General features: G+C 36.8%; 1 protein-coding gene across 1 annotated transcript in view; it reads right to left on the reverse strand.

Annotated features, from left to right (window-relative positions):
* Positions 1 to 4,138: 4,138 nt before the first annotated feature.
* The window catches only part of LOC125674557 (uncharacterized), a 412,455-nt gene continuing 404,198 nt past the window's right edge, over positions 4,139 to 12,395 (reverse strand). The window contains exon 2 of the mRNA XM_056152419.1: positions 4,139 to 5,205. The gene's annotated coding sequence lies outside the window, so the exon portion shown is untranslated. The remainder of the gene's footprint in view (positions 5,206 to 12,395) is intronic.

Raw genomic sequence — 12,395 nt, forward strand, 5'->3', positions numbered from 1 at the left:
CCTTGCAAGCTACAGCTTGCGTAAATTTGGTAAATATGTCCGTCATAATTAACACGTTTTCACGTCCATCTGACGACCTTTCCAACACTGTGAAATCGATAGCGAGAATTTCTAAGGGTTTGTATGCCATAAGATTGCTGACTGGGGGGTTAATGGCAGGAAGGGGAGCCTTCCCTATCAAACATCTCTCACAGGACTTGCACCATTTTTGAACATCTTGTAGCATGCTTGGCCAGAAACATCTTTTCTTTAGCAATGAATATGTCTTTTCAATGCCTTGGTGTCCCGCATGATTGTGAACACTCTGTAGAACTTTTTGTTTTAGAACTTCCGGAAGCAAAAGCTGATTCTGTTCTCCTGTTTCATCCTGAATTTTCCTGAATATCACAGAGTTCTCAAAAAATAGTCTGTCTCTTTGATTAAGTAGTTTCCTGACACTTTTGTGCTCCTGTTTCAATTCATAAACTGACGGTTTATCGTCTCGATCCATCCAATAACGCACTCTACTTAAGACCGGATCATGTTCCTGAAGTGCCGCAATGTCTGTTGGGATAAATTCAGGTAATGTAGCTGTCGCACACACGGAACGCAACTGAACGTTAGCTGCTTCTTCACCAATATAGTTCATGCTTCCCTTTAACACCTCCAATGATGTACTCTGCGTAATCCTGTTTAGTGTATCCACAACACTTTCTATCTCCGATGAAATAGGTCGTCGACTCAGAGCATCCGCATTTCGATTGACCCTTCCAGAACGGTATTTCACCGAGAAGTTGAACTGAGCCAATTCTCCGATCCAGCGCATTGTAGTTGCGTCGACACGCTGCTTGGCTTTGTGGATATAACTTAACGGATTATTGTCAGTATACACAATAAATTTCGATCCAAGAAGGTAGTCCCGAAATTTTTCGCTAACTGACCACTTGAGTGCTAATAATTCCAGTTTCATAGAACTATATTTCTCCATGTTTTTCTCTGCTTTTCTGAGTGATCTTGATACGTAGGCAATCACTACTTTACCATTTGGTGTCTCTTGCGACAAAACGGCTCCAAGACCTTCAAGACTAGCGTCCGTCTCCAAGATGAATTCTCGAGTGAAATCAGGAAATCCCAACACTGGTGCAGACGTAAGTCTCTCTTTCAATGTTTCGAATGCCCGAGTACACTCTTCAGTCCATAGTGCTTGAAATTGTTCGGATTTCAGTTTGGTGTTTTTCGGTTTAGACAATAAAGAATGGAGAGGAGATGCGATACTGGCAAATCCCTGTACAAACTTACGATAATAACTAGCCAGTCCAAGGAATGAACGTAGTTGTTTTTCGGTGACTGGAATGGGCCATGATCGGATTACTGCTGTTTTATCTGGGTCGGTTGCAACACCGTTCTCGGACACAATATGTCCTAAGAACCTAACCTCCTTCTGGAAAAAATGACACTTTGACATTTTCACTTTAAGTCCATGTAACTTAAGTTTGGTAAACACTTTGTCCAGTCTAAGAATGTGTTCTTCTATAGTCCGTGAAAATACCAAAATGTCATCTAAATACAGTACAAGAATATCAAAGTTTTCATCACCGAGACACGCTTCCATCAGTCTTTGGAACGTTGCCGGACTGTTACACAAACCGAACGGCATTCTCACATACTCAAACAGTCCTCCAGTTCCTCGGAATGCGGTCTTTGGAATATCCTCAGTTTTGACGGCCACTTGATGATATCCTTGTATTAGATCTATGCTGCTGAAGTATTTGGCTCCATTCAACACATCTAATGCTTCTTCTATCCTCGGTAAAGGGTATGCATCCTTTATCGTTTTCGTATTGAGAGCTCTATAATCTACACAGAGTCTGATACTATTGTCCTTTTTTCTAACTATCACCACAGGCGATGCGTAAGGACTGATGCTCTTTCGGATTATTCCTTGATTTAGTAAGTTTTCTATGTGTTGTTTCACTTCCACTATCTGATTTGGTGGTATCCTACGATGAGGAATTTTTACTGGTTGATCGTCTGTCAAGGTAATAGGATGAGTGACAGTTTGTGTATATCCTAAGTCTTCGTCAGTTTTGGCGAAAACATCATGATGTTTGACAAACAGTTCACGTAGTTTATCCTTTTGTTCTGTTGTGAATGTTTCATGTCCCACATCCAAGTCAGATAAAATGTTTTCAACATCAAATGAATCTGTATAAGGCGACGTTGAAACTCTACGGATGTTGATTTCAGATTTCTCAATGTCAACAACATATTCATCCTCTGTGGATTTCAAAATATCAACAAGGTGTAACGTACCGATGCGACTTTTTTGGTTGAATCCAAACGTCTTCATGCCCAATGTTTATTATCCTAACAGGAATTCTTCCATTGTCAACAACACCAAGAGTGTCTATCACCATGACGTTTCTCGGCAGAGATCCATTTTCTGCAGTGACAGCCTGTACAACTGCAGTGTAGGGTTCGTTCCGCTTGTTTTGTCTTGTAGATCCCATGACAACTTTCATCGAATTAGCGGGAATTCTAACACACTCTGTACCAGCAACTTTAACAAGTCCAATTTTTACAGAGTTTTCCTTGTCGGCTAAAGTTAAGACAGACATGACATTATTCCATACTGGGTTATCCATTAACAAACAAGAATGTTCTGAAGTTCTGATGTTCTTTAACACATTACATCCTAATATCACTTGAATAGGATTTGGGTCTTTTGTCACAGTTTCAACTAACATGCCCACGTTACTGAACACACTGTCTTGTATTTTTAGAGTCACTTCTATATATCCTATATACGGAATTTGCTCCTGATTCGCGGCAGTAAGTCGTAAAAACTTGGTAGTGTCCATTATACTAGTTTTCTGTAGAAACTGATTATAAAATAGTTCTGAGACTGTTGACACCTCTGCTCCTGTATCCAATAAACAGTCAACACTATGTCCATTTATTTCCACTGATGTCACCGGACAGTCCCCGACTGCATTTTGAATTTTATTTTTAATGTTGTCTGTTGAGCCTTTGTCCTGACCCTCCACTAGACGGCTCGCTACTGTGGGGGATTTCCGTTTGGGTCACTCTTCGGTTTGCTCTTTTTATTGGGACGACTGGTACAGTCACGAGCAAAGTGTCCTTTACCAGTACACGTATAACAAACAATGTCCTTGTTGTTCCCTTTGCCTCGTCCTCGTCCATTCGGGCTAGAATATGGTTTTTTTTCGTTCACCTTCTCTAGTGTGTTTTGTAATGCGTTAATTTGTTCCTGTTGTTTTTCAAGCATAAGTTGTTGTTTTTGCAAAAGTTCCTTCCATGCGTCTGTGCGTTCTGTTGACACTGATGCTGAAGCACACACTTTCCGCTCTTTCGGGGGGTTGTCATCTACCCATTTCAACATACGCAAACGAAATTCTTGAAATGGAATAGGTCCTTTTTCAACTACGATCTTTCTAAGTTCTTGACCGACTGTTCTGTCTTTGATTCCATCTATGAAACGTTCGGTTATATTAATGTCCAAAATTTGCATTTTCTTGTCGACTCGTCTGTTGATTCGTTCCATCATCTGCAGTAGTACACGCGAGTAATTTTCAATCGTTTCACTGTCTTTTTGATCCCGTTGGTAGAATTTCTGTAGTAATTGTGAAACAGTATCTTTAGTGACGAAAATTTGTTCTAAAATGTTTAAGATTTCCTCGCCGGTTTTCCGTTGCTCTATAGGAAGTAAGCGGACTTCTGTTTTTGCACTACCAGCCAAATGGTCCATCACAAAATCTGCATGACCGTCTTTGGATGTTGTTGCTCTTACGTGTTCCCTCATTTCGGTTATCCGGTCGTTGACATCCGGATCTGTATCTTTCTCAGGACGTCCACTGAATTTTTGAAATTTCCTCTCACTTTTCACATACACAACTGGTGCAGGTTTCTCTCTAGACTCCTTCTCCTCGTAAGATTTTAATTTTTTCTGAAGTTGGTGCAACTCCTTCTTCATATCCAGATTTGCCTGATGTTCCTGTGTCTCCCTGGCTTCTAAGGCCTTAACTTTGTCAACGAGGACTTGGATGAGCTGCTCCATGACTCGTCGAGTATTGCACACTGTCACACGAACACTAAATCGAAGTGAATCCTGTCCACGACGCCATTTGTAACACACAAGTTCTTTTCACCTTTTATTCACAGTTGTAGTGTAATGTGATCAATCAATGATGAATCAATGAATGAATCAATGACAGTGCTCCTATAAATATAAATAAATAAAAACACATTATAATTTGTTCTAGTGACTTAACCAATGTACAAGATTTGCTTGACCTCAATCATATATACAAACATATTTCCTTTGCAAGGATTCATATGTAGTACATGTATTATAAACATGCATAATTAGCAACATGAACAAATAGCAATTGCAAATACGCAAAGTTCACAAACCTAAACAAGGCACGCAATAACCGGCCCAAAAAATGGCCACCACGACAGGTCAAGGTCAACGTAATACACTGATCACCTACATTTAGACCTATTAATAAAATAAACACTGTAAATATACTGAAACACACATATAACTCAAACACCGTTGTGTCACCGAAGTACATGTATGTAAAACTCAATTATATTCTCCCATTAAGTATAAATAGAAAACATTAAGCTACAAACTAGTTCTCAATTCTATATGTCTGATTAAAGCAAATGCTAAATATTGAATTCTGCTTCCTAACAGCATTGTTTTGCAAAGAATCTCTTACAATACCTTGCACACGATATAGTGAATCTATGCACTCAAAATATTCACTGACAAATTATTGTGTACTTGAAAATGACAAATATATCACCAAAAACTTACACAACATCAGCCACGTCTTTGTTGTTCTGTATCTCGTGCAAAAATACCGCCAATAGCAGGTTCTATTATTACACACACTGACCAATCACTGACCGTCTTCATAAGTGTGAAAAATATTACACGAAATTATTTTAACTCAACAAGAGATACTTTTACCCAAAATTTATAGAATATAATACTCTTCAAAGTCAATTATAATTAATTTTACAATAATAATCAGACACACAGAATACCAAAAATATCTACATAGTTGCAGAGTCTCAATGGCGCAGAGGTTAATGCCTATCGTCCATCACACGCGACCTTCTCTCGGCACCCGGTTCGAATCCCATCTGATACAACTTATTTCTTTTTTTCTTTTTTATAAAAAATGTTCTCCCCTTACATTAATTTTATTCTGTCAAACTGACCTTTGACCTATGGAGAGGCAGTGATTTTTCTACATTTTTTACAAGGGTCCTGTGGCTTTCGAATTGGGAAAAATTGTCGACATTTCATTCAAATTGGGGAAAAATCAATTTTATAGTAAATAAGTTTCAAAATCATATCAAACATTATATTATCTTTATTTTATACATCTAATTTTCTTTAAGGTAGAGATTGATAGGTTGATGCTAAAAAAAATAACCATTGAATTTTTTTTATTTTGATATATGTCTATGATGAAGCTTCGATATAAAACATAATAAAAAATCAATGTAGGTAATCGACCTTGTTTTTGAGAAATATGGCGATTTTAACAACACCCTCTTTAGTCCTTGTAAAGCGTAAAAAGTGAAGAAAAATAAGTAGAGAGCAATATACAAATAGAGCTATAACATTTTTATTGTAAAAAGGATCATAACTTGTCATATATGGTTCCAAACAACCTTTCACATAATTGTATATTACATATCAATTTCAAGTTCAGCAATCATTATTAACATGCAACAACATTACTTCAACAGAGCTACATTGGCCAATTACCTTAAAACAGTGCACAATATTTGCACACAGGGTCATACCTTTGCTTAAGCTGCAAAAAAATTACCCATCAAATTTCTTATTTTATTTCATTAAGTGGTCAGTCTATTAGTAAGTAAAATATATGAAAAAAATTATACACCATAATGGGGTTCAATATGGAACTAGCAAAAAATTCCTAACCCCACCCCCTTTTAACAAACTACACATTTTCGTAAGAAAAAGGGTTATTAAAAGATGTTGTAAACAATCCATCAAAAACAGCTTGCTGAAATTCGAAGATTCTTTGTAATACCTTTTTTAAATTAATAAATATAATATAGAAAGTATGTATTTCAAATTTTAGCTTATATTTTGTTGTAGTTCTCGTTGTTGACCTTTGTGCACTTACACTCAGAATATAGATTTATCATACGTCATCATATTTGATGATTAATATCAAGAGTTTTCCCAAATAAAAATCCCCACAAAAAATTGATATACAATTTATATTTGTTAAAACAAATGTCTCCATTACATCCCAACCCCTTTAATATACTGCATGATATGGAGGAGAAAGAATGAGCAGGAACATAGACGTCATGAATTGCACTCGGTGCATTGAGAAGAAAGATTCAGCCAGCAGAGATAAACTACTGACCTTTTTATAACTTAGAATGTTTAAGCATTCCCAAATTACCTCTTTGAAAATTGAACATGACAATAAGAAGGTTTCTATAAGCTATTTCAGGGGCGGATCAGGAATTGAAGTTGGGAGGGGGGGGTGCAACTGTATGAGGCAGGGGTCTGGGGGCCGCCTTGAAGGGGGGGGGGGGGGGGGGGGGGGGGGCGATTCCCCAGAAACTCCTGGATTTTACAGATTTTTTAGGGCTTAAAATATGTCTCCAATGTAGTCATTATTATTATTTTCTGTCATTTTTAATAAGGTGAAATTAATAAAATAACGCAAATTTTAAGGGTTTTTGGAAAAAGTAGCAGTTCTCCCACTAAAAGTAATTCAATAGATCAAAAGATTTTGTCAGACATTTATTTCTCTGAGAGTGGAGGAAATTATGGCTTCTTTTATCGTATATATTTCTCTAAACAAGAGACCACGATTTACTTTAAACTTGAAAATTTTAGGGGGGCTCGCGCCGGTTGCCCCCCCCCCCCCCCCCCACCCCTTATATCCGCCAATGCATTTATGTATGTGCTCTTGCGATTGACCTTTTTGCACTCACAATGATTGCATTAATATTTAGTTATTTTTCATACATTTTTTTATAATAACCAGACACGATTACCTATTATAAGAAATTGATATGATTATACAGCATAGTGCACCAAATATGTTTAAATAACAAGTTTATATTTGATATCAATGGAAAGATTTCCACCCAATCGACCCATGGATTGATTGATTGTATCTTGTTTAACGTCTCTCTCGAGAATTTTTTACTCATATGGAGACGTTACCAAGACCGGTGAACGGCTTTAAATTTAGGCCTTTGCTCGGCGCTTACGGCCATTGAGCAGTGAGGGTTCTTTAGCGTGCCACATCTACTGTGACACTGGGCATCCGTTTTGAAGGTCATCTCCGAGGACCAGTGACATTCACACCTGATGCTGAGCGTTTGGCAATGGAACTGTCACTACCTGTTTCAACAACTCAGGTCTGTCGCGGCCGGGATTCGAACCCTGGCCTTCCGCATGCGGGGCGAACGCTCTAACCTCTAGACCACCACCGCGGCTCGACCCATTGATCTCAAGGCTCATATCAGCTATCTTGCTCTCACAAATATATATGTCTCTTCATAAGTTTATGAGTCCTACTTGTAGTCTCACTCTGAAACAAAAACTCGCTTGGATAACCTAGAATGCATGCATATTGCATTCACAGTATATATGCACTGAGTGTGTGTAACGGGGGTGGGGTGGGGGTTAGAAAATGAGAAATTCAAACACATTAATTAAAATTATAAAATTGGTATTTTATTTTCATTTAGAAATGTTTACTGATTTTGATATATCAAAAACTTAGAATAATCAACAATGACACTTCCTCTATATTTATACAATATTATTGTAATACATGAGTACATGTACTTGTTTTCCATTAAATTCACACTTTAGTATGTTGCACAATATATCCATTGCTCTGGGCTCACAAATACATTATTGATTCTATCCAAGTCCCACATTTTGCAGAAGTTCTTGAATTTTCTCTGTAACCTGTAAAGTTGTGGGGTCCAGGGGATATGACATCATCAATGTAAATGAAGTACCTGTTATAAAAAATATATTCTGTATATTCAAATATTGAAAAAAAGATGAATATCTAATATACTAAGAATTGTCTTTATAAATGTCTGGTGTTAAAATGAAAAATTCTATCTTACTAAGATAGAAAATATTGTACCTTTCTTGCTGATTTTCATGGCAAATTGCTGTTGAAGTTGTTGGCTGGAAGCCCATTTCAACTTGCACTGGTCCTTAGGATGATGCTTAGAAAAAAATCATCATAATTAATATTTGCACAGTCAGTATTAATCATTAATTATACTGTGTCAGACAATGTCAATTTTAAAATTGTGTGTCTCAATGCATGTTTAGTGAACTTATAAAAAATGCTGATATATTGAAAATTACACACATAACATGTATTTTATAATGTTAATTTTTAAAATCTTGTCTGAAATCATTATTACATATGTAACACTTCATGTATGTTAAATGTGTGCAGTGCAGCAATGTGAACTCTTGCAGTAGTAGTACATCTGCATGATTGTTATTTATTTCATATTGTTATAGTTACCTTCTATTTAAACTGTACATACCCTCCCACCCCTGGGTCCTTAATGAGGTGAATAAACATCATAATTATCAATATGAGATGACAGATATGTTTTCATAAACTGCCAGTTCATTCTAATAATATCAAAACAAGTCAACTCTAGATTTATCAGACCTGTCTCCTTTACGGAGTGTGGGTCAAGAGAAGGACATACATATCTTATTTTCATACAATACATTTATTTGTCTATGAGGGGGGCTTGTGATTTTACAAATATTTTAAATAAAGTTTTGTAGACCTACATGCTTGCATGAAACATGAAACCCCAGATTTGAAATATCTCTTAGGTCAATGAAATTTCAAGATACTATAAGTACTATCATTTATACCAAATAGAAGTTTAGTGCAACACTCCCCCCCCCCCCCCCCCCCCCCCCCCCCCCCCCCCCCCCCCCCCCAACCCTCAAACTTGTGAGAGCCCTATTTTTTTTCAAATCTGGCATATACATGACATCCATTTACAATTACATGCACATGTAGGAGTTATATTTTGGGCACATATGGAATACATAAATGCACAAAAAATGAAACAGCTCCAAATTGTGCGTTTACAGATGTTATTATAAAATCGCGTTGTGAAATAGCAGAGGAAAAGTGGGTTGAATACAAATTCAATTTGCCATTTTTTTCACTTACCAAACGAAATTATGATTTCGTTGTCCACGTTGAATGCATCCATCGAATTCCTCTTCTCAGAAGAAACTTTGTTTAAACTCTCAATGACTACATAAACAGTATTGAAACTCGCAGCATGCAGCACTCGGACATCACGATCACGCTACATCAACAACTTTGTTTACGTAGGGTAGCTATGCATGGTGGTGAATTTCGTGAGGTAAAAAGTGCCATTCTGCACGGACGAAACATTTAGTCCACTATTATTACATTGACGTATTCCTAATCTAAACTATGGCCAAATTTCTATATCTTTCGTCGGGACGATCCTCTCAATCATCGATTCAGTCACAGCAACAACTTGTACTTTCGGAACCCCTTTTTGTTTTTCAACTACTCTATGGCGATGTACGGAATTCCGAAAAATAATTTCACGTGAAAATACACGATTTTTACTGATCACGTGGTTGCTATCGGTCTCTACCTTAACCTTCTAAAATTTTCAGCTATTCTGTCCAAATCATCATTCCCATAACTCTTTGTTAAGTCTTATGTATATAATTCACATCAAATGTTTATTTTTTGAAATACGTTTTCCTTGCATAATTTTATTATTGGGAAAAATGCAAGCTAAATTGGAAAAAAATGACAAGTCTAAGGAAGGGAAAGGGCCGAAATTCGGACCCAAAATGAGCCTTAAAAAATCACTGAGAGGGCTTATAAATATAGGCATTGTGTCTACTGTTTAATCCTATTTATGTATGTATTTTCTATGTATACATGGATAAAATACTGTTGAAAATTTGAAATAAAATGAAATGAACTTAACAGCAATTCATTTTGGTACGATTTGCTACAACGATGATTTTCCTAAATGATTATGTACTTGTAGCTGGTTGGTAGAACATCAAACGAAAACAGATGTCATATCGCCAAATCATTATGAAAGAAACGGCTATTAATAAAATAGCGACGCCTGGTTACAGAAAAGGCGCCAAAATTCGATATACCGGTATCAAAATCACATACAGCATAAATGATCTAAATCAAAATGTCGTCAAAATTTGTAACATATGAACTCCAGATTATAATGGCTATATGGACAGTAAAAAATAATAACATTGTATGCATGATAGAAATATATGAATTTCTAATTGCTAATACCTTCATTATTATATGTTTCACACACCAATATATACATGACTTATGGATAGAGTTATGTCTCGAGATATATTTAAATATCTCTATCATATATAAAATGTTATGACGCATTCACTGACCTTGTATCAATGTCAACGACAGTTTGGACATTATGCTAATTTTGATATTTCGATATTTCAGCTGAGACACAATGGTTAGCCACACTATGTAAACAATTTCGTTAGTCCCGAGGAAGGGACGGGTCGTCCCGAAAATTTGACCATCTAATTTTTGGAGCCATTTGGTCATTATAGTGCTTTGCATGATTCTTGTATTTTATTCTGGATTCACAAAGTGAACCCGACACTTTGGTTAAGTATAAAATAGTCCATATTTAGGGACTGTAAAGCTTGTTTATAATCAAAAAGTTTGGATGCGATAATAGAAGGTTGTTTTTTATATCAAAAAATGTTGCAATGTTTATGTGGATAGTTAGGTATCTATTCCTTTGTTAGTAAATCTAAGTTGAAGGAAATGATGGCATGATTCGGAAGAATTACATCCGTAACCCGATTGTTAAATGATGGTCTAAAGAAATTAGTCAGATTCCCTACATTGTATAAATTATCGTTGGTAGATATAGTTGTATGGGAATGCAGTGCGCAGTGTCTTGATCCCGTGATCTTCTCGTTGTCTACGAGAAATGGTACTTGGAGTTGGGTTGTTGGTATGACGTGTATTACATATTGTCCTCGCTTACATTGTTCATCGTATAATCAATTTCAGTGGTGATGTTAATGTTATATGACTGATTCCAATGGGTTTATCGCATGTTATTAATTTCATTGGTAATGACACACACGCCGTACCATCGATTCCAGATGTAAGATTGCAGAATGTTATGTAAACTAGATGTAATATTACAAAATGTAATCATCCAGATGAAAGGTGAATATAACGAACATTGATCAATCTCATAACTCCTATAAGCAATACAAAATAGATAGTTGGGCAAACACGGACCCCTGGACACACCAGAGGTGGGATCAGGTGCCTAGGGGGAGTAAGCATCCCCTGTCGACCGGTCACATCCGCCGTGAGCCCTGTAAGATGTGTAATTTCTAACTATATGATTGATTTAAGATGTAAATAATGCATAATAGAATGAATTCTAAAGTTAGTGTTCCAAAATAAATGTGTATCCGATATTTAGATACAAATTAATATGTGTACGCACTAAGGATAGCACACGGAATCTCGAACGTTTATTTCCAGTGGAGTCCTTTGATGCACGGATGTTGGCGCTAGGGAGTCATTTATGTGGGAGGAAACCGGAGTACCCGGAGGAAACCCACGTGTCCGAGCGGGCGACCACCATACCCTCTCATATACAACCACTGCCGACCACGGGGATCGAACTCGGGTCGCAGTGGTGAGAAGCGTGTGTGATATTTCTGCGCTAACCCCGGGTACACCAGCAGCATTGGTTTGTTGTCATCATTGGAGGAGATGACAGAAAACAGCGTTAACGCTGGAAAATGAATGGACGTGCATCAGCGCTTCATACAATCGTACAGCTTTTTAATACACAAAACAGAAGTAAATTAATCAATTTAAGTAAATTTATCAAAAACATTTCTGAGAGAGTATGTTCTCCAGGTTAATCAATCCACCCACTGACAACATTGTATTCTAGTTCTCTCTCTCTCTCTCTCTCTCAAAATGTACCTTTACCCACGACTCAAATGTATATCTATATTACGTTCACTTTGTTTATTTCTCTACACTGTAAATCAGTTTAAGAGAATAAAGATATTGTCATTGTCACTGGCGAGCGAAAAAAAAGAAAGAAAATCCAGTCATATTTTATGCTACTGTGATAGACAAATCAGTATTGCTTTTCGCAGCTATTTTAATCTTCGCTATGATACTAAAACAAACATGTCGATAGAGTTGAATATTAAAACGTTCAGGAGTTCATGGACTAAATAAATCCTGCCTTCAGTTTGATCTGTCTTA

This window comes from Ostrea edulis, chromosome 10 (genome assembly GCF_947568905.1).
Source record: "Ostrea edulis chromosome 10, xbOstEdul1.1, whole genome shotgun sequence".
In the NCBI taxonomy this organism is placed as follows: domain Eukaryota; kingdom Metazoa; phylum Mollusca; class Bivalvia; order Ostreida; family Ostreidae; genus Ostrea; species Ostrea edulis.